Here is a 25,920-nt window from a genome sequence, read left to right as displayed (position 1 = left end):
GATCGGAAAAAGAAACAAGTTTGAGTTCTTAATCAGTAAGGAATTTAAGCAAAGTTTCAGTATAGGGAGTAAATAATAAAAGAAGTAACAAAGTTTATTTATATAAACTTCTTGATCCTAAATTCCCTGTCTTGTTGATAAGGATGTCTTTCTACTTATACGTACAGGAAGGACATCTTTTGAAAGTGAAAGTGTTAATTGCTCAGTCGTGTCTGACTCTTTGTGACCCCATGGACTGTAGCCTACCAAGCTCCTCTGTCCATGGAATTCTCCAGGCAAGAATACTGGAATAGGAAGCCATTCCCTTCTCCAGGGGATATTTCCTACCCAGGGATAGAACCTGGGATTCCTGCATTGCAGGCAGATTCTTTACTTTCTGAAATGGAAGGTTTATTTCCTGCTTTCAGGGAGACAGAGAAGAGGGTCAAAGAGATCCTCATGAATCAGCCAGCTCTTAAGTAAATTTAACGCAAAATAATCAATACACTGTTAAGGCATAGTTTGGGGTGGCCTACACAGGGCCCTGACTATTGGTTACTCCCTTTTCAGTTTCTTATCTTTGCTTGAAAGCGAACTCCTTAGAGGGTCCTCCCCTGCCCACACTATCTAACCTATAATATTCGTGTTATTCCCTATAACTGCACAAATTTTATTTGCATCACGGAACTTAAAACACTGGTAGTGAAAGGTTGTTGCTGACCCACAAAAAGACGCCAGGATTCTTGGCTTCCGGAAGAGAAGAATTCCATCCGGGGCCAGAGACGAGGCTTGATCGTTCAGAGGTTTTGTGCAATAGAGTTTTATTAAAGTATAAAAGGGATAGAGAAAGCTTCTGACATAGACATCAGAAGGGGGCAGAAAGAGTACCCCCTCACTAGTGTTAGCAATGGAGTTGTATACCTTTTAATTAGTTATTACAATGAATCAAAAGAATGTCTCAAGTTTGTGAAAATTTTACCAGACCTACTGTAGCAATTTACATTTTAGGATAACAAGATTAGAATTTAACAATAGAAAGATCCTCCAGACCCACTCCCATAATATACATTTTAAGATATCAGGATTAGTCAGAAGGTTTTCAGGAAGGAGAAACTGTCCTCCAGCTGGATACACTGTTGTTGTATAATCCCCAGTATAGAGTTTAAACTGAGTTGTAGAATTGACTAAGACTAAAGAATGCAAAGGGGAAAAAAAACAAGTACAATCCTTTGTCCTTTTCTCCTCGAGAATTTCAGACCCCCAATCTCCACTTTGAGAGCCCCAGACCCCTTTCTCCTCCTTGGGACCCTGAACTTATCAATCTGCCTAGGAGTTGACTATCTCAGTAGCAATATATACCTCATTTGGGAGTTGCCATTCTGAATAATTTACCAGATAACTTAAGGTTGCCATCTTAAAATAGGATCTAGGGAGAGAAGTGGTTCACAAAACTGTCTAGGCCTTAGGGTCAGTAGCTCTGCCACTTGGCCTATAAGACTTGAGGGTCTGTGGATATCAAGATGCTATGTGAAATGTATAGCATGGGATAATCATGATGAAGGATTTTAGGGGTTTGGGTTTCAAGCAAACAACATTTCTACTGTTGATTAACAGTCCTTTTCATACCACTAGATTCCAGTAAAGACTGATCTTCCAACACTTATATACCAATGGGTCAGCTAATCTAGGTTGCCAGTCCTGGTCTAGATGTTATCTGATTTAGCAGCATACAGAGTCAGGCATGCCCCATTGCAGTTTATCATTCTGTGGATGTATTCATGAGATCTGGAGTAAGCCGGTCCAGGAAGTACAAGACCCACACATGTGCTGATGGCTAACATTCCTAGTGCCTCTGCGTCTCACCCTCAACCTACACCCCAGAGAGGTGACATTCAAGACCTAAAATTTGAAGGAAAAATAGAAATGCTACAGGTAATTGAGACAGCTTAGAGGTTAAAAAATAAGAGTGCTACTTTGAAAGTCAAGTCTGTCAGGAGTAAAGGGAGTAAGAGACAAATGGGGAAGGATGAAAAACTAGCAGACGTTGGAATATGATACAGCTTGTAACACAGGGTGAAAAGTTTTGTCTTCATCATGAGTGGTGGCAAGACAGTGAAAGATCCTAAGCTGGGAGTGAACAGCATGTTATGAACATATTTGCATTTTTAAAGGCCACTCTTGTTGCACTTTGGGGACTGGATTAGAGGAGGCAAGTGAGACCCGTAATGAGATCGTTTTAGTTAATCCAGTGAGGAGATGAGAATGTTCTGAGTGAGCACAGTTGTTGCCCTGGGATTAGAGAAAACTGGGTCTCCTCTAGAATTTTCAGGAGAAAGAAACAACAGGACTTGATGACTAACTGGATAAGAGAAATGAGGGAAAAAGAGAGTAGGTAGTTCTAATTTCTGACTTAAGACAGTCAGTGGATGGTGTTAGCCTTTACTCACAGAGGTCATGAAGAGTGGAGTAAATTTTACTTGTGAATAGAGAAGAAGGGGACAGGTTAAGAGAGATGACGTGTCCAGGTTTATATCTATTATGATATGTTCAAGGATGTTCAAACCAAGATACCTCTTAGGCAGTTGGATTCACAGAAGCCTGACAGGTTTATGTTGGATATACTCATTTGAGTCTTCAACATACAAACGCTCATTAAAGTCATGTCAGTGAATGAGATGATTTAGTAAGAATAAGAGTAAACTGTGAAGAGAAAGGGATCTAAGAAAGAACCTTAAGAGGCCCAAAGGTAGGCTTGATTGTACTTAGTTTAAGTTTATAAACTGCTCATTGAGTTGTAGAGACACTCTACTAGGAAAAGCAGGAAGACAGTTGTCTTTTATTAGCAATTTCTGAAGTAAAAAAATATATGCTTGATATAGTATGCCGTTATCATGAATTCCTTCCTTTGTAGTTTGTCTAGCACAATAAGAAAATAACTTTTGATTTGTTGACAAATTTTAAAAATTATTCTTAATGGTACCCAAGATAATTTCCCCTAGACTTGAGCAGGTTACAAGCAGCCAAGAGGGTAAAAACAGATCGGAGAAAGATTTACTTTTAGCAGGTATGGCTACAGAGTCAGGATACAATACTTCCTCATCAACAGCAGCTTCACCTCACTACTTGGTGGGCATTCTTATCTCAGTCTTTAAAGGATTATCCTGCATGAACATCAATCTGAAGACTTCACAGCACCTGCAGACAAGTCTTTCTGAGTGTGATAATGCCAACACACAGCCTTCTTACTTCTTCTGCAGTATCTACTTGAATATTCCTTGTCAAAAATGCAGAAGGAAACGTGTTAGCTGTGCTGTTGTGCTGCTCCCTCAAAATTAGTAGTTCATGTAATAAAACAAGAAGAAAAAATAAAGCACTGTGGATGTAAATACGTGACTCTGGTCTAAGGCGCATTCTACTTGCATTTCGCATTAGTCTGTTAGAGTTAAAGAGACTTTCTGTCTAGTGCTTGTCTTCCAGATTTTTATTGTTCGGATGTCAGTATTTAAAGAAATAGATTTCAGATATGTCATTTCATAGTTCAGATTTTACTACCATTCTTTTTTTCAGGACTGACTGCCAGCTCCTTCTTTAATCATATTAAATATAATTAATTATATTTAATTATATATTTCTTTATAACCACCTCAATAAAAATAAAAGCATATCGCATATCTCTTAAAACAGAGCCTTATACATGGTAAGTATTAATGATATAATTGTTTAGAAAGCAGTTGATGAGTTCATTGCAAGCATATGATTTCCCTATTTCTCACCTATTCTGAGGCAAAAGTCCAACATACTCTGTTGATGGTATTACATAGAAATGGACACTCGGGCACAGGGCTGGTGGGACTGAGGAGTGACACAGTGCCTCTGGATGGAAAATGGCAGATGAGCGTTCACAGAAGAATAAGGAAACAGCCATTGCAGATACAATTGTAATGGAAGGACATTCCCATCAGGGAGACCAGAGGAAGGGCTATTGTGAGAGTCTAGGTAGGCACAGGAGGAGGAAGTTTCTTGTTTGTTTGCTTTTTAGCAATGATATTTCAAAAAAGAGATAGATATGAATTCACTTTAAAAATTAGATCATGTAGCTCAAAACATGACAGATGAGTAACTTGAAGTCTCACAAACCTGGAGCTGAATACATTCTACTGTGTACTATTTGCTTGATTGTAAACAAGTTAATCAACTTCTCTAAAGCTTGGTTTACTGCTCTGTAAAGTGGGAATATTATTTCCCAATCATTTTTTTTAAAACAGAGTCTGATGTGGAATCTAAATATGACCACTCTTCCTTCCCCTTTGAAGATCATATTTTTCCAAACAAGGCAAAAGAGGAGAGAGGCAAAGAGGCTGGCAGAGAGAAGTTGACAGGAGGAACTCTAGCTGGAGAATTGAAATTTCAATTTCTTGAAATATAGTGTGTACTTCTAGTTTAATAGGGGATATATTTACTGCATTTGTTGGACTCTGGCCTTTTCAAACCAAATAAAAGTATCCTTTTAGTTTTTTGGGGAAATATAATTATGCTCCCATTTAGGAAGCCACCGTGGATCATCTCAGCACAACGAGATGAAGTCACAGCAAGCCTTTCTCTGAGAGAAGTGCGAGGTGGAATGGCTCTTCATATTAAGGCTTAAAGATTTGAAGTAGTCTTTGTGAGAATAACTGCTATTACTGGCTTCACTGCTGGAAGGCAAACCACTTTCAGTTGACTTTACTTGGACAGATCTCAGTGATGTTCCCCCAAACGTGCCACCAAGAAATTCATACGTAATAAGGCCTTACCGGGGTGAAAAAGACACAGACAGCTGGAAATCACTTTGTTCTGAACTGCTTACCTCATCTCAGAGCACCGAGCTTTCAAAACAAGGCATGTGCTTCCCACTGTAGGACAGCAAGGGATTCTGCTTCAGGTCAGCACTTCCTTTTCCCTCCACCTTATTAAGAAGGAAAAGAGAAAACAGAATGTGTACCATTTGTTAACCACTAGGTGATCAGGATGTCTTGCTGAGGGAAAAAAGGGCTTGTGTCTCAAGAAGAATTACTCATTCGCTGAGCCTGCTATAATGCTATGGACCATCCCAGTTTCCTGACCCTTTTCTTTCTGAATACCTTCTTCTTCTAAGACTGTTTATTATTATGCCCTTCCCACAACTCTTAAATAGGCATAGGGCATCTCTGTAGACATATGTTCTTTGGAAAAAGCTATTTGAAACTGTGTCTTAAAGCTTTCTTGTCTCATTAACACACCTAATCATGCTGTATGCCCGTGGTCTGTGTGCTGGCCCTTACATGAGTCTTATGGTCCAATTCTACTTTTCTCAAACATGGTGGAGAGACAACTGTATCAGACTCAGAGGGCTTGCTAAAACGTAAATTTATAGACTGCACCATAGGGCTTTGCATCAGAACCCCACTTCTGAAAGATGAAACCACACATCCCATGCTTGGACAACCTTCCTCTTTAAATTAGGTTAAAGTCCTTCTGAGGAAAATTAACAACCTAAGTGGCCCATTGGAGGGTTGGGAAGAAATTACGAGGGGTAGTTAGGCCTGCGCTCTCAGTAGCAGCTGACATGAAATGTGTATGTACGTGTAGGCTCATGTATTATTTAGGACAGTCTGATCTCAAGAAACATCCTAACACTAATCCAGAATGCTACTTTGACTTCTGGTGAAAATCTCATGGGTGCAAAAAGAATGATGTTCCTTGCAGAGCTAATTTCCCATTGCCTTTTAGCACTGATTGTGTTAATATGGTAAAAGGGACCCAGCGTTCCCCAAGAAGCAAATAAATAAGCTTCTAAATATAACTTTTCTTGATAGACTGATTACACAGAGGTTTTTTGGCCTTTCATGTGTAACAGTCAGGAATGAGGATATCTTCACGGCCTAGTTTGCCCCTAATTCCTATTAGATGCTGCCACTGGAGATTCTCTAGCAAGTTAGGAGTTAAGCAGTACAGCTTCTGTGTCTATTTGCCTAACCAGCTGTCCTGGAGAAAGCATCAGAAAGGGAGGTGGACAGTGTAGGAAGGTAGAGGTAATGGTTATAACTGTAGATTTCTCACAAATATTCCAGAACTGTGCTGGCTCAAATAGTAAGCACTAACTACAAATGGCTATTGAAATATAAATTAAGTAAACTTAAGTAGGATAAAAAATTCCTCAGTTCAGTTCAGTTCAGTCGCTCAGTCATGTCCGACGCTTTGCAACCCCATGAACTGCAGCACACCAGGCCTCCTTATCCATCACCAACACCCAGAGTTCACCCAAACTCATGTCCATCGGGTCGGGGATGCCATCCAGCCATCTCATCCTCTGTCGTCCTCTTCTCCTCCTGCCCACAATCCCTCCCAGCATCAGAGTCTTTTCCAATGAGTTAACTCTTCGCATGAGGTGGCCAAAGTACTGGAGTTCCAGCTTTAGCATCATTCCTTTCAAAGAACACCCAGGACCAATCTCCTTTAGAATGGACTGGTTGGATGTCCTTGCAGTCCAAGGGACTCTCAAGAGTCTTCTCCAACACCACAGTTCAAAAGCATCAATTCTTCGGCGCTCAGCCTTCTTTACAGTCCAACTCTCACATCCATACATGACCACTGGAAAAACCATAGCCTTGACTAGATGGACCTTTGTTGGCAAAGTAATGTCTCTGCTTTTCTAGGTTGGTCACAACTTTCCTTCCAAGGAGTAAGTGTCTTTTAATTTCATGGCTGCAATCACCATCTGCAGGGATTTTGGAGCCCCAAAAAATCAAGTCTGACACTCTTTCCACTGTTTCCCCATCTATTTCCCATGAGGTAATGGGACCAGATGCCATGATCTTAGTTTTCTGAATGTTGAGCTTTAAGCCAAGTTTTTCACTCTCCTCTTTCACTTTCATCAAGAGGCTTTTTAGTTCTTCTTCACTCCACTTTAGTCCAACTCTCACATCCATACATGACTGCTGGAAAAACCATAGCCTTGACTAGACGGACCTTTGTTGGCAAAGTAATGTCTCTGCTCTTGAATATGCTATCTAGGTTGGTCATAGCTTTCCTTCCAAGGAACAAGAGTCTTTTAATTTCATGGCTGCAGTCACCATCTGCAGTGATTTTGGAGCCCAAAAAAATAACGTCTGCCACAGTTTCCACTGTTTCTCCATCTATTTGCCATGAAGTGATGAGACCAGATGCCATGATCTTAGTTTTCTGAATGTTGAGCTTTAAGACAACTTTTTCACTCTCCTCTTTCACTTTCATCAAGAGGCTTTTTAGTTCTTCTTCACTTTCTGCCATAAGGGTGGTGTCATCCGCATATCTGAGGTTATTGATATTTCTCCCAGCAATCTTCATTCTAGCTTGTGCTTCTTCCAGCCCAGCCTTTCTCATGATGTACTCTGCACATAAGTTAAATAAGCAGGGTGACAATATACAGCCTTGACGTACTCCTTTTCCTATTTGGAACCAGTCTGTTGTTCCATGTCCAGTTGTAACTGTTGCTTCCTGACCTGCATACAGGTTTCTCAAGAGGCAGGTCAGGTGGTCTAGTATTCCCATCTCTTGAAGAATGTTCCACAGTTTACTGTGATCCACACCATTGGTCAGTAGCACTAGACATATCTCAAGTGCTCGTAGCTCTGTGTGGATAGTGACTCCCATATCGGGTGGCACAAATAAAATGTCTCCATTATCAAAGAAGTTTGTTTAGACAGCTCTGTTTCATAAGATTTCTAAGTCAGTATGCATCTTCTTCAGGAAAATAACTCAAAAGTACAATAGAGCAAGGATTTATCGTTTGCTTGTTTAATAAATCAACTGTAGCAATATAGGACAGAGTTTATCTTAAGCTAGTACATTAAGAATTGACTTTCTTTGTGGGAGAAAAATCAGGAAGAGAGGCATTTAATCCTAAAAAAAAAAAAAAAACCTCTGGATATATGTATACAGAGCATCAAGAAAAATCTCATGCATTCCTGCAAACTTTTTTGTGTGTAAAGACATTAGAGCATACAAGTAACACTGCTGCTGCTGCTAAGTCACTTCAGTCGTGTCCGAATCTATGCGACCCCATAGATGGCAGCCCACCAGGCTCCCCCATCCCTGAGATTCTCCAGGCAAGAACACTGGAGTGGGTTGCCATTTCCTTCTCCAGTGCATGAAACTGAAAAGTGAAAGTGAAGTTGCTCAGTCGTGTCTGACTCTTCTCGACCCCATGGACTGCAGCCCACCAGGATCCTCCATCCATGGGATTTTCCAGGCAAGAGTACTGGAGTGGGGTACCATTGCCTTCTCCAACAAATAACAATAGGGGTTGTATATTAAAGATTTATGCAATTTTGGGTCAAATAATCTAAGGAAAAAAGACAGATTTTTCAATTCTCAATTACTTTTTCTTCACATTTTTTCTTCCATATTCCCCTTGTAAAATTTCCACTTTCTTTTTTTTTTTTTATTCTTCCAATTTTATTTTATTTTTAAACTTTACATAATTGTATTAGTTTTGCCAAATATCAAAATGAATCCGCCACAGGTATACACGTGTTCCCCATCCCGAACCCCCCTCCCTCCTCCCTCCCCACACCATCCCTCCGGGCCGTCCCAGTGCAAATTTCCACTTTCTGTTCTCTAAATCTGTATCATTTTTGTCCTGTTATTGAGGTTTTATTTATGCTACTTTCTTAACATTTATATCTTTGAGCCTGTTTGCTTCTTGAGTATTTTCCTCAAACCTGAGCCCATAATGATCTGTAGTTTTTACTTTTATGAATTAATTTGATTAAACATTTATTTAAAACCTAAATGTCATCACCTCAAGAAAGACAACATTTTTAGTCAAGAAGCCTAGAGACTAGCTTAGGAAGTAGAGAAATGAACAACTAATTTGAATATTCTATTGTGTTCTATGCTATATGACTCAAAGAATATACGGAGGCATAAAAGCTGGGGAAGCCAGAGAGCAGCTTCATGCAAAAATAATGTATGAACTGAGTTATGAAGGAGGAAAATATTCCAGGCAGAGAGACTATCATGTGCAAATGCTTGGAGCCATGAAAAAGCATGGCACGATCACTGGGGCTGAGGCAGGAGGAAACAAGCACGAACATCAAGCAGAACATAAAGGCTTACGAAACCAGCTAAAGAAAGTGAATTCAAAGTCACGAGAAAATAGAAACAACTACAAAAATTATATTAAAAATACATCTTAGATATTATTGTATATCTCAACTTAAAGTCAAAAATTCATTTCTGCAAATTAGATATTTTGGGCAAAAAGTTTATCAGGAGCCTATTTTCCATTATCTGATGTGAAATTTTATGTCTTTATACATTAACCTCAAATCTTTACTTGATTTCTTGAAAAACACATGTATTATTACATACCTATATATAAGAAACCTACAGTCGGCCCTTCATATCTGCAAGTTCCATATTCCTAGGTTATGCATATTGGGAGTCAACTTTCTGTGGATCAAAAATATTTGGGGTAAAGACATTTCATAAACTTAAAAAAATCAAGACCTGAATTCACCATGCATCAGCAACTATTTACATGGCATTTACATTGTATTGGGTTCTATAAGGAATCTAAAGATAATTTAAAGCATTCAGGAGGACAGGTGAATTTACAAATTCAGTTAAAGGGTACAATATCAATATACAAAAATCAGTTGTGCTTCCATATGCTAATAAACTATTAGAAAGAAATTAATTACATGAAAAAATAAAATGTCTAGAAAGAAATTTAAGCATGAGATGAAGGACCTGAAAACTGTAAGAAACATAAAAAAATGAAGAGGATACAAATAAATGGAAAGATATTTGTGCTCATGGATTGGAAGAGTATTGTTAAAATGTCCATACTATGGAAAACAATCTACAGATTCAATGCGATCACTATCCATATTCCAATGGCATTTTTTATAGAACTAGAGCAAACAATTCTAAAATTTGTGTGGAACCATAAAATACAGCCAAATAGCCAACAGGGTTTCCCTGGTGGCTCAGTGGTGAAGACGCCACCTGCCATGAAGGAGACCTAAGTTTGACGCCTGGCTGGGGAAGATTCTCTGGAGTTGGAAATGACAACCCACTCCAGCATTCTTGCCTGGAAAATCCCATGGACAGAGGAGCCTGGCAGGCCACAGTCCTTTCGGTCGCAAAGAGTTGGATATGACTAAGTGACTGAGCAACAATAAATAGCCAAAACAATTCTGAGAAAGAACAAAGCTGAAGGCAACATGTGCAGGCATGCGTGCTAAGTTGCTTCAGTCGTGTCCTTCTCTTTGAGACGGTATGAACAATAACCCGCTGGACGACTCTGTCTATGGAATTCTCCAGGCAAGAATACTGGAGTTTATTGCCATTTCCTCCTCCAGGGGATCTTCCTGAGCCAGGGACATGGGTTCGATCCCTGGGTCCTCATTGGTTATCCACTTTATGTATAGTACTATGCATAGTTTTGAGAATCTGAAGTCTTTATATGTCTGAGTTTGTCTTCTGATTTTCACTATTGTAGATTATGTCCTCATGTGTTTTTATTTTGTAATAATTGTTACTTTCTAAAACTACATCTGTGGAATTTCTCACAGAATTGAGTTTTTAATGTGTTCTTATAAAGAGGATTGACATTGATTCTTCCATGCATTATGGCACTACTGACCTGAGATGACTAAATTAAATTGGTGGCTGTTTCAGACTCTACAAGTTATGTGAATAACATCCCATATCTTTATTAGAGTCGGTTTGTGTTAAAGAGATTTTATTTTCTTTCAATCACAGACAAAATCAAGGTAAGCTTTTTTTTTTTTTTTTTACTATATCACTATAGGGTACAAATTTTGTTTGGCTTTGATTTTGTCTGGTTTTATTTTGCTACTGTTCTCTTTCATTGCCACTGTTTCCATATTTAGTGAGGGGACATCATATCTGTATGTCAGATTCTATGATGACATCTCATTTTGCTTAGGATCTAGATTAGGTCCCCTGCTGCCTGGGCAGTTCCTTGATTTGACACTCTGAAGATCTGGGTCACCACGAATTAGAAGAAGACCCCATGGTGTGCTTTCGTGATTTCTTAAATATCTAGAATCATGCTTTCTCATTGATTTGGTTTTGGAGGATTTTTTTAAAATTGCTTTCTTCTCATCTATACATCTAAAGATTTTAAAGCACTTCATCCAAGATTTGTTTCTGTTATTAACCAGAGAGATTTTTTAGAGCCTTCTAATAGGACTTGTTACTGGAAATAAATGATGTGTAAATAGGGGTAAGATGTAATTAGGTGTTCATTTTAGAAAAATCAAAGCAGAATTGGAAAAGTTGGTATAAAATGTGGGATAGTAATGGTAAATAAGACCATTTCTTAAAGAGACTTTCTAAGAAATCAGTCAGGAAATAATGTAGAGGGCACAGTGATAGAGTTAGATACTAGAAATACAGCAGGGGTGGAACACAGACCTTTTCAACCTGTGATTGGAAGAGTATCAACCATCTCGAATGACTTTAGTTTTTCAGCTTTCAGTTTCGTACACCACAGTTGTTGATAACGGCTTTCATTAGGATAGATGAACCATTTTCAGAAGGCCCAGGAAAAAGTTTCCCCTTTATACCATATAAATATTAAATAGCTATGGACTAGTTAGAATTAGAACAGACACTCAAGTATTCTACTGCTGTTGCTAAGTCGCTTTAGTCGTGTCCGACTACTCTTGTATTAATACCTTTTTTCAGGTGGGGCCAGGGGAGAGAGAGAAAGATGCTAGAGAAGAGATGTTCATACATATGTCCACATACTAGCCCAGGAAAGATGCATTGCTACCCTCAAATACTGGAGGGAGGATGAAAGACAGAGATAAGGTTGGGGCAGAAGACAGCAAAACTGTGAAATATTTACTTATAGGAATGCTTACTAAAAGACTGTTTGTAATTTGGTCTCTCTTGTGTTTATCTACTTCTTCCCATTAAACATACCATTCAACCAAACAATTAATGAATAACAAAAAAGATCTGGGCAGAATACTGAAGAATTGGTGCTTTCAAACTGTGGTGCTGGAGGACTCTTGAGAGTCCCTTGGACAGGAAGAAGATCAAACCAGTCAATCTTAAAGGAAATCAACCCTGAATACTCATTGGAAGGACTGATGCTAAAACGCCAATACTTTGGCCACCTGATGAAAAGAGCTGACTCATTGGAAAAGCCCCTGGTGCTGGGAAAGATTGAAGGCAGAAGGAGAAGACGGCAACAGAGGATGAGATGGTTGGATGGCATCACCAATGCAATGAACTTGGGCAAACTCTGGAGATGGCGATGGACAGGAAAGCTTAATGTGCTGCAGTCCAGTCACGAAATGTCAGTTAAGACTTGGCGACTGAACAACAAAGGAATCTTTTAAATCAATAAATGCTAACAATAATATATTTAATATTTTCCTATAATGATGAAGTAACCATCATTGGAAGGATCAGCTATCTCCTAGTTGCACAAAGGCAAAAAAACATATTAAAGAAGAAAAATTCTAGCTTGATTCCTAGTTTTATAACATTGTAATTTAGCTCAAGGGTTTCTTTTTTTCCCCTTCTTCACGAAACCTTTATAATTAAGAAACAATTTCCAGTCCACTTTCTCTCTGCTAAGATCTATTGGATAATTTAAAAATCAGTTTGCTACTCTTTCAGGAAGTAAAAATTCCAGATGCTTTGTGTGCTGATTAACATCTAAGTAATCTATAAAGTTTAATTAGGAAAAAAATGAACAATAAAGTTTTATTCACCCGCTAAATTTTAGTGGCTAATGCAGTGCTTTATTTTCCATAGCTTTATTTCTTTGCCATCTTAAAAAGACTTGAAAATCCTCATCAGAGAAACATGTTCTTTGAATGAATATTGTCAAGTGGTGGGAAGTAAAACAAAAGCTTTAGATTTGTTGCTTTTATTTCCTTTTTTAAATGTGCAGGATTAATTTAGCAATTGTTATCAATATATTCTTGAGAAGGCAATGGCACCCCACTCCAGTACTCTTGCCTGGAAAATCCCATGGACAGAGGAGCCTGGTAGGCTGCAGTCCATGGGGTTGCTAAGAGTCGGACATGACTGAGTGACTTCCCTTTCACTTTTCACTTTCATGCATTGGAGAAGGACATGGCAACCCACTCCAGTGTTCTTGCCTGGAGAATTCCAGGGACAGGGGAGCCTGATGGGCTGCCGTCTCTGGGGTCGCACAGAGTTGGACACGACTGAAGCAACTTAGCAGCAGCAGCAGCAGCAGCAGCAGCATCAATATATTCAGTTTTAATATTTTATTATATTCAGTCTAACATTTTGATTTACTTTTTCCTGTGTTTAGTTGTCATCTCTAGGACTCGGAGAGATCTTGGTGGATAGAATCTGTGAGGTAATATTATAATCTGTCCTCACTTCCTGGTGCAGAGTTCTTGAAACTCTTATAATTTCTTAACTAATGAAAGAACTAGGAGCATCTTTTCCTGTAATATGTGATTTTGGATACAGGTTCCTGATTCAGGGCTCTTGAGACCCTTGTTAATTTCCTGGGAGACAGGAGTTACTTTTGTCTTAATGAGGTGACTCTGGTTGGAGGTGGGGCGGCGGTGGGGGATGCTCATTGGCTCCTGGATGAGGTCTGGTCACTAGAAAGAACAAGCCATGATTAGAAGCTTTACAGCTCCACCCCTTTTTCTCTTGAGAAAGGAATAGGACTGAAAATGGAATTCACGATTGATCGTGTTTACATGGCTAAGCCCCTATAAAAATAAAAAATCCCAACAGTTTGGGGTATGGAGAACTCCCAGGTTGTTTACATCCACATTCCAGGATTGTAACATACCCCAACCTCATGGGGCAGAGGCTTCTGTGCTTGGGACCTGCTCAGGAAAAAAGATCAGGTCTAAAACTATCTTGTATCATCACAATACATCTAATAAAACAGAATAAGACCTTCCTTGTCTTTCTACATGCATTATGCACAGTACATTCATTAGTCTTAGATTTATTTTCATAACAAAATATTTTTATTATCTATATTAATATAAAAATTCATATTTTAAACTAATTGACAGAATTAACTAAGGTCTCAGAATCCCTAGTCAGCACTGTTTAGTTTTACTTCTTAATCTTTGCTGCAGTTCCATTTAAGTCAAATAATGTTTCCTGGATGGTTATTAATAAACTATAGTTTTAGCATGCATTATGCCCCCAAGCTCCCAGTCACTGAGAAATTAGTTTCTTATAAAGTTTGACTCATGAGTCCTAGCTCTCTTTCTGGATCTCTTATATTATTTCTTTGTTTTAGGTCAATCTCAACAGACTTGAAGAAATATAATCTCTGGAGTCTTCTTTTTAAATCACAGAACCACACAGGCACATAGCTGTCAATCAACTAGCTGTAAATGTTTACAGTAGTCATATTTCAAATGGACTCAGCATTAAATGTAGCATAATATTTTCTTAAGTGATTATGGCTAAGTATGTCATATCTTCAAAAGACAGACAAGATTATGCTTTTTAAAGAAAACCATAGCAACAGTTAAAACAAGGTGACCTCATTGAGGAAAAATTGCACAGTAGAAAATTATATTCACACTAGAAACTTAAAAATGCATTATAAAGGAAGTTATAAGGTACAACATTGTAAGTTTCATATATTTAATACATGTTGATGACAAGATCATTGTGTGCCCACTTACTGTTTGTGACATTATAAATGTATATAAATTTTAGAGATAGAATGATAAATACAAATTCTGAACTGTGATGATTTCTATACCTTTTGGATTGAGCATTTCTATTCTTGTGCATTAGTTTTAATGAAATAATTCAATAAAAAAATTGCCTGTCTGAAATGATTGTAGTGCAATCTGATGGTTAAAAAAATTAGGAAAAAAGCTACTTATAAAATAAAAATTACTAAGAAATTCGTTATGCACAATACCAATAACGTTATTCCAGCCAATAACTATAATAAAGTATATGAACACATGAACATCTTAATGATTTGTAAAGCCACCACAGAAGAGATCTAGAGCCAGGAACAAGTGTGTGTCCACTGTTTTAGTAAAGAATTGAACCCCATGGTCTATGTTACCCAGTTCTATTCATTGAAACTTGCAGCCACATTTAGGGTGGGGTGTTTGCCATCCTCCCACGTGGATTTCCTCCTTCCTGCCACGTTGTTGTTTTAGTCACTAAATTGTGTTCAGCTGTTTTGGGACCCATGGACTGTAGCCTGCCAGGCTCCTGTGTCCATGGGATTTCCCAGGCAAGAATACTGGAGAGGTTGCCATTCCCCTCTCCTGGGGATCTTCATAACCCAAGGACTAAACCCAGTCTTCTGCATTGGCAGTCAGATTCTTCCCCACTGAGCCACCAGGGAAGACTTTCCTGCCATATGCCATCATGTTTATCTTAGGGAACACTATATTTCCTTCTTTGTTTATTATTATGTTGCAGCCTTTAAAAATAATAAACACACCAAGCCTGCATTTGTGCAGGTGTGTGATACTTAGTTTGAAGTGAGATCATCTCCTCTCTGTCTGCACATGAGAAAATTGTTGTCCCCTAGCATAGAGACAGGCAAGCCCTGGATGCTCAGGTATTATCCTGATCATCAAGCAGTGTAAGAGCCCTGACTGCTAAGACTAGCCTTCCAAAGAGATTCTCTCTTGCCTGGCTGGTTCAGAACACTGCTGTGCCCACAGTGTGTGACTACCTCAGCAGTGTGGTGCATGGCTTGCCTCCTTGCCTGACTCCACAGCCAGCAGAAGGTCAGGGCAATCGTCATCAGCTGGGTATGAGGTCTGAACTGTGATTACTTAAGAATCATCAAGAACATGAAGAAGCACATTGTTTTGAAGCTTGTTTCCCCCTCCTCTTCAAAATCACTGGAGACGTATCAACTAGCAGAGGGTGGCTGTGCTCTGTGTTGATTTAAGGGGTTACCCCCAGGAGTGTCGTATTGCCATGAGAGATTTCCCTCAATCGCTAAAGGAAAGATATAGAACCAAGGACAATTCTCAGCACTCAACAAGTCAATCAGGAAACCCCATGGGGGAAAGGACTTTTTCTTTTCACTGAAAGTGGATAATGCCTTGAATTTCTCACTGAGAAAGAAAAGGCTGCTGCTGCTGCTAAGTTGCTTCAGTTGCTTCCGACTCTGTGCGACTCCATAGACGGCAGCCCACCAGGCTCCCCTGTCCCTGGGATTCTCCAGGCAAGAACACTGGAGTGGGTTGTTATTTCCTTCTCCAATGCGTGAAAGTGAAGTAGCTCAGTCGTGTCTGACTCGTTGCGACCCCATGGACTGCAGCCTACCAGGCTCCTCCACCCATGGGATTTTCTAGGCAAGAGTACTGGAGTGGGGTTCCATCAACTTCTCCGAAAGAAAAGGAACGAGTGGATTAAAATGAAAAGGTTTCGGAGGAGTAACATAATCTTCACTATGGAGAAGAGAAGGGCAGGAGGAGGGCAGCAGCGTTTCAGCAGGAAGCACAGCTCAAGGCCTGCCAGCATTCTTCCTAGCAGAAGAATTTTTATTCTTCTTATTTTATTCTTCTTCCTTATTTTCTTGACCCCATTTCAATCTTTGACCCATTTCTTTTAAGAGTCAAAGGATCTGGTAGGAGTCTAGGATTGTTTAACAAGTCTCTGGCTTCCTAAAATGAGTTTCACAAAGAATGATTCTGCCATGGTCACCTCCCTGTGCCCAGTGCCTAAAAAGGGTCTGGTGCATAATTGCATCTTAATAAATATTTGTTGAATGAATGTGTTATTAGCTGCCTCCACCTGCAATTCTGTTTCAACCATTTCTGTCTTAAGACTTGATCAGTCAAGTCTTGGAGCAAGTAGTGAAAAAGAAATGGAAGCCCTAGCCCATTCCTCAGCCACTTAGTGCAGAGTGAGGTGAGGAAATGAAATTAAAAGGGCAAAAGGGAAATTAGTAACAGGAGAAAAATACAAGGAGATGAATAGGTGAAGAGAACACATTCTCCTTAGACTGTGGAAGTAAACCCTTAATGGGTGATTCAGAGTATAACCTACTGGATACTCTTCCCATCTCTAAACATGTTAACGAGGGTCTTGGATGTCAAGGAAGAGAGATGCGTGAGCACACTGTCTGAGGTTACTTCACTTTAGCCCCGACCTCACCATCACAGGTGATATTCTCTCTTGCCTGGATGCAGACAACCTGAGCCACAGGGCTATTTGCAGTTTTGGTTTATTGGATTCCAATGAAACGTATTTCCACTTTAGCAGGGCTTGAGCCAAAGCAGATTCAGCAATGCCTCTCAACTGATGTGAACATGGCTTCTATTACTGAAACCAATCACATGATATGCATTTTTCTCTTTTCAGGATATTCCCTTTTATCCAATTCTTTGCCCCCATCCTCGTGCCAGATTCAATTATGACATTTAAATTGTGTAACCTTGCCAAGAATCCTTCAGGCCAGTGGCAACATTTTTAATAAATCCAAAGGATCAAATCAAATAAATAAATGATTTGGGTGGCAAAGGGCAGAAAAGTTCCAAATGAAACTCAGACAGAGCCTTAGCATGTCAGATAGGAAACTGCATAATCAGCAAATTTCCGGAGGTTTCTGGGTTACAAGACAAGGTTTCTTTCACATTGCATTAATTATGTCTTGAGTTAGAGAAACATGAAACAGAATAAAGAAAAAGCAGAAAAAGTGATTGGAAAGTTGGCCGCAGCTACTTCTGTCTTAAGCCTCATTTCTCAAGTCAAAATGTCAAAGTGCACTTTGTGGTGAGTTTATAAGACTAGTCAATTTAGGAAGAACTTTTTTTTTTAAACTATAGTAATTCCTTCTGCCTCAGGGGAGAAAAGTGTTTTTTTCCTAGAGCAAAGATAATTTGATGGCTTTTTACCTCTTCTGAACTCACTGCTGTGTCTTTGAACCATTTCTTAAAGTGTCCTCAATTCTTCCCCAACACACACACAGTTGAGAGACTACAAATGCCCATTCCAACATTTCCAGTCTGTGAATTTATGAACTAACCAGTGTGCATTACTTTTATAAGTATGAAGCAACACTGCAGTTGCACTATTTCATTTATTGCTTCAAATACTGCCCAGTTTAAAGAAGTTTCACCATCTGTTCTGGCTTAAACCAAAGCTGAATTAAAAGGATAAACTCTCACTATTGCCTCTGTTGTGGTACTGTTATATTTTAGGACTGGGGAGGAGGTGAGAAGGCAAAATAAATCTGTATGAAGTCTCTAAGAGGATAGAAGATGAAAATTTTCTTTTGGCAATTAATGGTATTATTTTTGAAACTGATCATGAAGGCTACTTCTTTTCTTTTGATAAGTCCCATCAAAAAATTGAAACAGACTCAAAAATATCAGTATATCAGTCAGTCACATATTTGTTAAATTTCTTCTGAATTCTGACATTTAACTACATTCTGTGGTGCTTAAAAGAGGTGTAAAACTTAATTGCTACTCTTAAGGATTTCACGTAGTAGTGGGAGTGATGAGAAATACGTACATGAAATAATTTTTTTTTAATTAGCAGCAAAGATAGACACTTTAACCACAACTCTACTGATAGAACAGGAAAAGGAAGATTCTTTTCTGTCAACCAATTATTGCTTATGACTGACATTACCAGGTGTATGCATTATATCTTTATTAATATTTTTTAGTTATGATTAGTAGTATATATAGCCTGCAACTGGAGTTCTCTGATTTTTATTCAGGATAGACCAAAGAGAACTCTATGTTTATAGCCTAAGAACACGTGGACAGATTATTTCAACAGGTATCTTCTGTGATCCATCTTAACTGTTGATGTCAATGGAACCACCTAGCAAAGCTTTTATAAATTAAAAAAAAGTGTTAGTCGCCCAGTCATGTCCGACTCTTTGCAACCCCATGAACTGTAGCCCACCAGGCTCCTCTGATCATGGAATTCTCCAGGCAAGAATACTGGAGTGGGTAGCAATGCCCTCCTCCAGGGGACCTTCTCGACACCGGGATCAAACTTATGTCTCTGACATTGTAGGCAGATTCTTTACCATCTGAGCCAAGGAAGCAATGTGTATAACTAAACACTTAGTAAATTAACTGATTAGAAAATCCCTGGGCCCTACTAATATAAACCCCTGGGGTAAGGTCTGGGCATTGTTAGTCTTTAAAGTCCACCAGGTGAACTTTATTTTCTATTGAAATACAGCTGAAGTTCAATACCATGTTAGTTTCAACATACATATGTTAGTTTTCAACATATGTTAGTATACAACATAATGATTTGATATTTTCATACATCATGAAAATGATCACCACAATAAGTCTAGTAACCTTCTGTCCCATTACAAAGTTATCAGATTATTATTAACCATATTCCTTATGCCATATATTAATTAATCCTTGTGACTTATTTATCACATAGCCAGAGATTTATATCTCTCAATCCCCTTCACCTGTTTCTCCCATTCCCCTATCCTGCTCCCTTCTGGCAACTTCACGTTTGTTTATGGTTTCTATGGGTCCATTTTCATTTTATTTTTTACATGATACATATAATTGAGACCACGTGGCATTTAACCTAGCATAGTACCCTCTAGATCTATGTGTATCATACAGATGACAAAAAATTTTTTATGGCTGAGTAATATTCCTCTGTGTGTGTATCATTTAAGTTGCTTCTCGGCTTTTGTAGGTAATGCTGCAATGAGCACTGGAGTGCATTTATCTTTTTGAATTAATGCTTTTGTTTTCCTCAGGTAAATATGCAGAGATGAAATTGCTAGATCATATGGCAAGTCTATTTTTAATTTTTGTTTTTTTTTAGTTCCCCTCTCTCTTTTTAAAACTCCTGTAAGGTTTATGAGGAGTGTTTCCCCCACCCCCAACCTCAGTCTTTCTGCACAGCATACAGGATCTTAGTTCCCCCACCAGGGACCCAACATAGGTCCCCAGCAATGGAAACCTGGAGTCCTAACCACTGGACCACCAGGGAATTACTATCTATCTTTAATTTTTAAAGGAAACTCCAAACTATTTTCCACAATGGCTGAACCAATTAACATTCCCACCAACAGTGCATAACGGTTTCCTTTTTGCCACATTGTCCCAGGTGCTTTTCAAACTACTGCCTCTGTGCTGGGACCTGGGAGAATGTGAAATTTTAGGAAGGCCCTTAGAAAGCAAAGTCTGTGTTTTTGATAGCTTTCTGGCGCCCCTGAATATAAGCCTCACTGGTTTTCAAAGCCTGCCTTTCTGGGGTCTCCTCCTTCTGGTACAGAATCCTGGACTGGAGAGCCAGGTGTGAGGCTGGACCCCAGCTCCTCCAGGAGACCCTCTGTGGGTGTCGTGTCCCTCCCCGACCACCCTCCTGCTTGTGAGTCCTGACCTGGAAGTGTGGGCATGACTAGATTGAGTCTCTACCCCTCTTACCTGTCTCCTGGTGACTTCTTTATATCTTTAGTTGCAGGAAGTACTTTCTGGTGGTCCTAAGGTTGTTCTCAGAGACAGTAGCTCTGTAAGTAGTTGTAATTTTGGTGTGGTCCTGAGAGGAGGTGAACGCAGCCTCTTCCTCATCCACCATCTTGACCTTCTCACACCAGGTGATTTTAATGAGCTGTTAGGATTGAGAATCCCTGCGTTAAGTAGTTAGAACCATGCCTTATTATTTGAATTGTTCCTTTCTCTCTTGAACCTATGAGCTATTTTTTTTTTTCTCTTATAGGTTTGGGAAAACAAAGTCAATAATTCCAGGTACCCTTCAATCACCAAGGAGTTTTTTTTTTTTTTTTTAACTTTCAGTTCAGTTCAATCACTCAGTCGTGTCCAACTCTTTGCAACCCCATGAACTGCAGCACGCCAGGCCTCCCTGTCCATCACCAATTCCCGGAGTTCACTCAAACTCATGTCCATCGAGTCGGTGATGCCATCCAGCCATCTCATCCTCTGTCGTCCCCTTCTCCTCCTGCCCCCTGACCAGTTGGATCTCCTTGCAGTCCAAGGGACTCTCAAGAGTCTTTTTAACTTTAGCACCTAACAAAATAAAATATTCATCTTCCACTGACTTTTAAATGACACTATGTTCTCCTGGCATTCCTCACTCCTGCATGGCAAGTTTCTCATCCATAACCTATAAATATTTGAGGTCTGAGATTTTAGTCCTATAAAGCCCCTTGCCTTTTCTCTGTATGTTAGGTAAGGGCACCCACTTACATGGCTTTAGATACCCCAGGTGTAGCGATAGCTTTTCGATTGCTATTTCTAGCTCAGATAATCTGAGTTCAAACATAATCATCCAATTGTCTGTTTACTTACCTTTACTTAAGTAAGTAAAACTAAGTGTTAGTCATTCAGTTGTGTCTGACTCTTTGTGACCCCATGGAATATAGCCCGCTAGGCTGTCCATGAATTCTCCAGACAAGAATACTGGAGTGGGTTGCCATGCCCTTCTCCAGGGGATCTTCCTGACCAGGTATCAAACCTGGGTCTCCTGCACTGCAGGCAGATTCTTTACCATCTGAGGTACCAGGAAAGCCCACCACCTTACTTGCTGCTGCTGCTGTGTTGCTTCAATCGTGTCTGACTCTGTGCGACCCCATAGATGGCCTCCTACCAGGCTCCTCTGTCCCTGGGATTCTCCAGGCAAGAACACTGGAGTGGGTTGCCATTTCCTTCTCCAATGCATGAAAGTAAAAAGTGAAAGTGAAGTCACTCAGTCATGTCCGACTCTTAGCGACCTCATGGACTGCAGCCTACCAGGCTCCTCTATCCATGGGATTTTCCAGGCAAGAGTACTGGAGTGGGGACCACCTTACTTAGATGGCTATAATTGTCCTAAATTTAAATTATTAAAGTCTGTTTATTAGTAAATTTTAAAACTTTAGTGAAATGGACAAAACTACTAATTTCCTCATAACATCTATCTCTGTAGTATTTATAATTGTTTCACTTAATACAAATTCCTAATATTTAAAATTTTTTTCCCTCTTGTACCTTGACCCATCTGGAAGTTCTCTCTTTGATGGGTCTTTTCCAAGACTAACATTTGGCTTTATTTATCCTATTACTTCTGTTTATTTTCAGTGCATCAGGCACCCGCATCCCACCCACATCCTCTAGAGCTTTATCATTGTAATGTCATTGTCAGTCTGAACCCTGTCATTCCAACCATATTTGGGGGGATCATTTTTACTATTTGTGCCAAAGTAGAAACAACCAAAATGATCCTGGGTTAGTCATTCATTGGTTAGTGTGAGCAAGAGTTTCTCCAATGGCTAATAATCACCAGGAGACTGAAAAGTCATACCGGTTATTGCCCTCTTCCCATTCACTGCAATTGCCTTCACTCTTGAAGAGATCCATGGCAGGATGTTTTTTAATCTCTGTTCTTTACTGAATTTTTTCTCTAATATTTTTGCACAGACTTAACCCAAGGATAAACATGCACACACAAGGTGACTGACAAGTTGATAGATATTATTCTAACTAGTTGATATGTGTTAGGCCTTTCAACCTTGGCTATGTTAACATTTTGGACAAGATAATTGTTTGTCTGAGGGAGGCTTTACTGTGCATTATAAGTTGTTTACCAGCATCCCCAGTCTCCCCTGTATGTGTGTGTAGCGCTTCCCACCCGTCAAGTCAACCAACTCAGTACTTCCTCTTCCCTACCCAACCCCGCTAAGAAGCATTGTTTAGAAGGCAGTCCCTTGAGGCATGCCTAATATTTTCCCTAGTGAACATATTTTCACTAAATGTGTCTAAAATTTGTAATGATTTTGTGTCAGAGGACTGCAAGTGAGAGATGCAAGATAAAAATTTATCTCAGCTGGCTAGTATTCAATACAAGTGAACTGAATACAGTCAATACTGCACAACTCAATACAATGAATTTCTCATGGATAGATTTAGAGCCTGCATTTAAGCTAAAGAATCAATTTTATAAGTACAAATGAAACTTGTCTTGGAAAGAAATCTGATGATGGCAGTTGATTGCAAATTCATTATAGTTGAAATAATTACTGTAAGATTTTTCTTAAAAAAAAATTAAAACTCTAAATGTTAGTGTTATAGAGAATAAAGTTCAAATCAAGGAAGGTGATAAACCCATTGTAATCTGGTCTTAAAAACACTATGCTCAGGACTTCCCTGGTGGTCCAGTGGCTAAGATTCATTGCTTTCAGCACAGGGGCCCAGGTTTGATTCCTGGTCAGGAAGACAGATCTCACATGCCACAAGTAAAACTCTCACATACCGCAACTAAAGTTCCCTCATGTCGCAACTAAAGATCCTGCACGTTGCAACTAAGACCCAGTGTAGCCAAATAAATAAATATATTAAAAAACAGACAGCCCCTCCCCAATATGGTCATTTCTATGTCACATTTTGAGAACAGAGGTTCAAGGTCTTCCCAGAGTATTAAGATTATGAGAACTTAAGCATCCATATAATTTAAGTAACAGCCAAGGGAAACTAGGTTAAGACTGAAGAAGAGAAAACCCTGGCAAGCATGGGAGGGGGATGACAAGATTGGAAAGGTTGTCATGTGGAATATGGGGTACATTCTGTTTTGCACAAAGAGAATTAGAACCAATGAGTGGAAGTTATAAGAACTTAGAAGTAAGGAGTCACAACTAAGTAAATTTAATCACAAATTTACTGAACCAGAATTATATTCCTTTTTATGGAAAAAACCACATTTATGAAACCAGCACTTTCGTGTTGTTTTCAGCTAGTTCCAGGAGTTTGTGGTTTCACGCAGAGCAAGATGAAAAAGATGTAAACAAAGGTATATTTAGTGGCTGCATCTTTAAGTGTGTCAGTGTAGTGGTGTTTAATTTAATGAATATTAAAATCCAGAAAATACAGCGTTGGTAGTTTTCCTTTGCTTGTCTAAGGATGCATTTTCCTTTCAAATGCAGTCTTCTTTAGGCTGCTACTTTGTCCCCAACGGGTGTCACAATTACTTTTAAAAAATCAATAAAACCACCATTGTATTAAGAAATATTTTATTAACAAAACAGTAAATTCCACTTGCTTAGCATTTCCAATAATGGATAAGTTGGCCTTGCAACAGAAAAACAAAACAAAACAAAACCCTTAGATACCCAATCACACAAAGCACTAGAAGGGTAGGGTCATGTGGCCTTTCTTTGATGTCTTAGGGATGGACCACCTCACACATTATTGTAGTATTTGTTTTTTGTTTTTTTAAAAAAAAGGCAACACATAACATGGATTAAAAAAGAAGCATACTCAATCAGAAAAGTTACAGTCTAGAGATGTAATCAAATTTATGCCAGGTAGTGTGAAATCCTCTATTAACTGCCAACTACACATGGAACCCTGATACATTTGGTATGAAGATACTTGGGGTTTCATTCATGCCTTTTCTCTCCCTAGCTTGTGTTGTCTTTTCTTTGTCCATTCACAAAGAAAGAAGCAAACAAGAAAAAAATTTGCTAGATTTCATATAGGCCATTACATTGGAAATATTTTTAGTAACAATATTGCATGAAATTTAAAAATTTATGCTGGAAAGAAACACTGAAATCAATTTCAAACAACATGCTTCAGAGATATACTGCTTAAAAATACCATTATTTTGGTTATTTTCGATCACAATTTAGAATCTTTCCGGATGGAAACTAATTCAAGTTCAGTAGATTAAATGGAAAAGCAACTGTTTCTTTCAAACCTCAAGATGTAAATGAGTGGTTTTATATTTACCTTCTGTTTCACTGGCTTTCCCTGAGTAAGACTGGATGAGAGGAAAACAGCAACTACAAAGAAATTTATGAATTCTTTAACCTGGCAAATTAAAAAGAAGAAAATCTGAAACACAAGTAATTGATACTAAATTTTTAGTTTCATACCTCTACTTTCTGGGTCATGAAAAGCCTTTAGGACTTTTCATATATGACAATTACTTGGCAACCATAGATGGTGGTGATTTGCTATGAATTATACATATATCTAAGGTGCTGTATGTCTATAATACAGGCCACTTCTTGGCTTTTTTCATCAACTGAAGTATCACAAAAGATGTTTTGCATTTTTTTGCCTTTTCTGATTAAAGCAAATTGTAAAATTCTTCTTCTCTTCTATAAAATCTAATATTCTTTTAGGAGATGTTAAAGTAATGCAACCAATTTTTACTGAGACATCACCTTCCAATCTAATATTGCATTTCCTTTGCATTGCCTTCTCAGACTAATAATTTATTGCTATGAACATCATTGAAACAATATGCAAAACAAGCATATAATCTATATGTTTCCACTACTTAATGTGTGTTAAACTAAAGCTATATTTAATGATATATATGTAAAACCAGAAAAGTTAAATTATAGTCAATAATCAACAGATAATGATTTTCTTAAATGGATAGTAATATAGAATCAAAAATTACTGAAAATACTTTTTTAGTTGAGAAAGTGTTTACTTTCCAAAAATGTTTATCATGCACATCAGGTTCAGAGACTATATATGTAATTTTATTGGAAACAAAGTTTTCAATTGTAGCAGCCAGGGTTAAGGTATAGATCAATCAATTTTGCTTCTGCAACCTGCCCACTTAATGGTTCATATTCATGCAGCAAGATACCAGTGATAGTTTACTTGATAAGAAAATGTTCCATTTCTTTAGGGACTAAAATCTTCTGGAAGTTTCCCAGGAGCATATCTCAGTGAAGCAAATCACCCCATTTGTCATCAATATCTTGGCACAACTATCTTCCTTCCTGCTTTTCAATATGTCAGTAAATATTTTCTATTATATGTACGTTTGGGTCTTCCATCCTGTCTGATGGATTCCTCTGGATTTGTGTGTGTATTTGTGTGTGTGCACATATCTGTGATCATGAATGGGAATGTATGTGGGAAATGTGAGTATTTGGGGGAGTAAAGAAGATTATAGGATACATATGTATATAGTTTGCCTTCTAATCCACAC

The 25,920-nt window shown here is 38.7% G+C and overlaps 1 protein-coding gene across 18 annotated transcripts in view; it reads right to left on the bottom strand.

Moving 5' to 3' along the window:
- Positions 1 to 21,156, bottom strand: part of LOC147363331 (uncharacterized) — a 342,275-nt gene extending 321,119 nt beyond the window's left edge. For 3 of the 18 annotated variants that reach the window (XR_015136976.1, XM_086327055.1, XM_086327056.1), the window contains exons 1-2: positions 20,400 to 21,133; positions 4,826 to 4,924 (exon numbers count right to left, since the gene is read on the bottom strand). The gene's annotated coding sequence lies outside the window, so the exon portion shown is untranslated. Of the gene's footprint in view, positions 1 to 2,798; positions 3,254 to 4,825; positions 4,925 to 9,351; positions 9,433 to 20,399 lie in introns of those variants that run through there. The other 15 variants (XR_015136978.1, XR_015136987.1, XR_015136988.1 and 12 more) reach the window with 13 other exon arrangements.
- Positions 21,157 to 25,920: the final 4,764 nt, after the last annotated feature.

This window comes from Bos grunniens, chromosome 11, assembly GCF_055505025.1.
Source record: "Bos grunniens cultivar Pamir isolate PY7600 chromosome 11, Bosgru_T2T1.0, whole genome shotgun sequence".
In the NCBI taxonomy this organism is placed as follows: domain Eukaryota; kingdom Metazoa; phylum Chordata; class Mammalia; order Artiodactyla; family Bovidae; genus Bos; species Bos grunniens.
The sequence above is the reverse complement of the archived record's forward strand: the minus strand, read 5'-3'. Positions and strand labels throughout refer to the sequence as shown.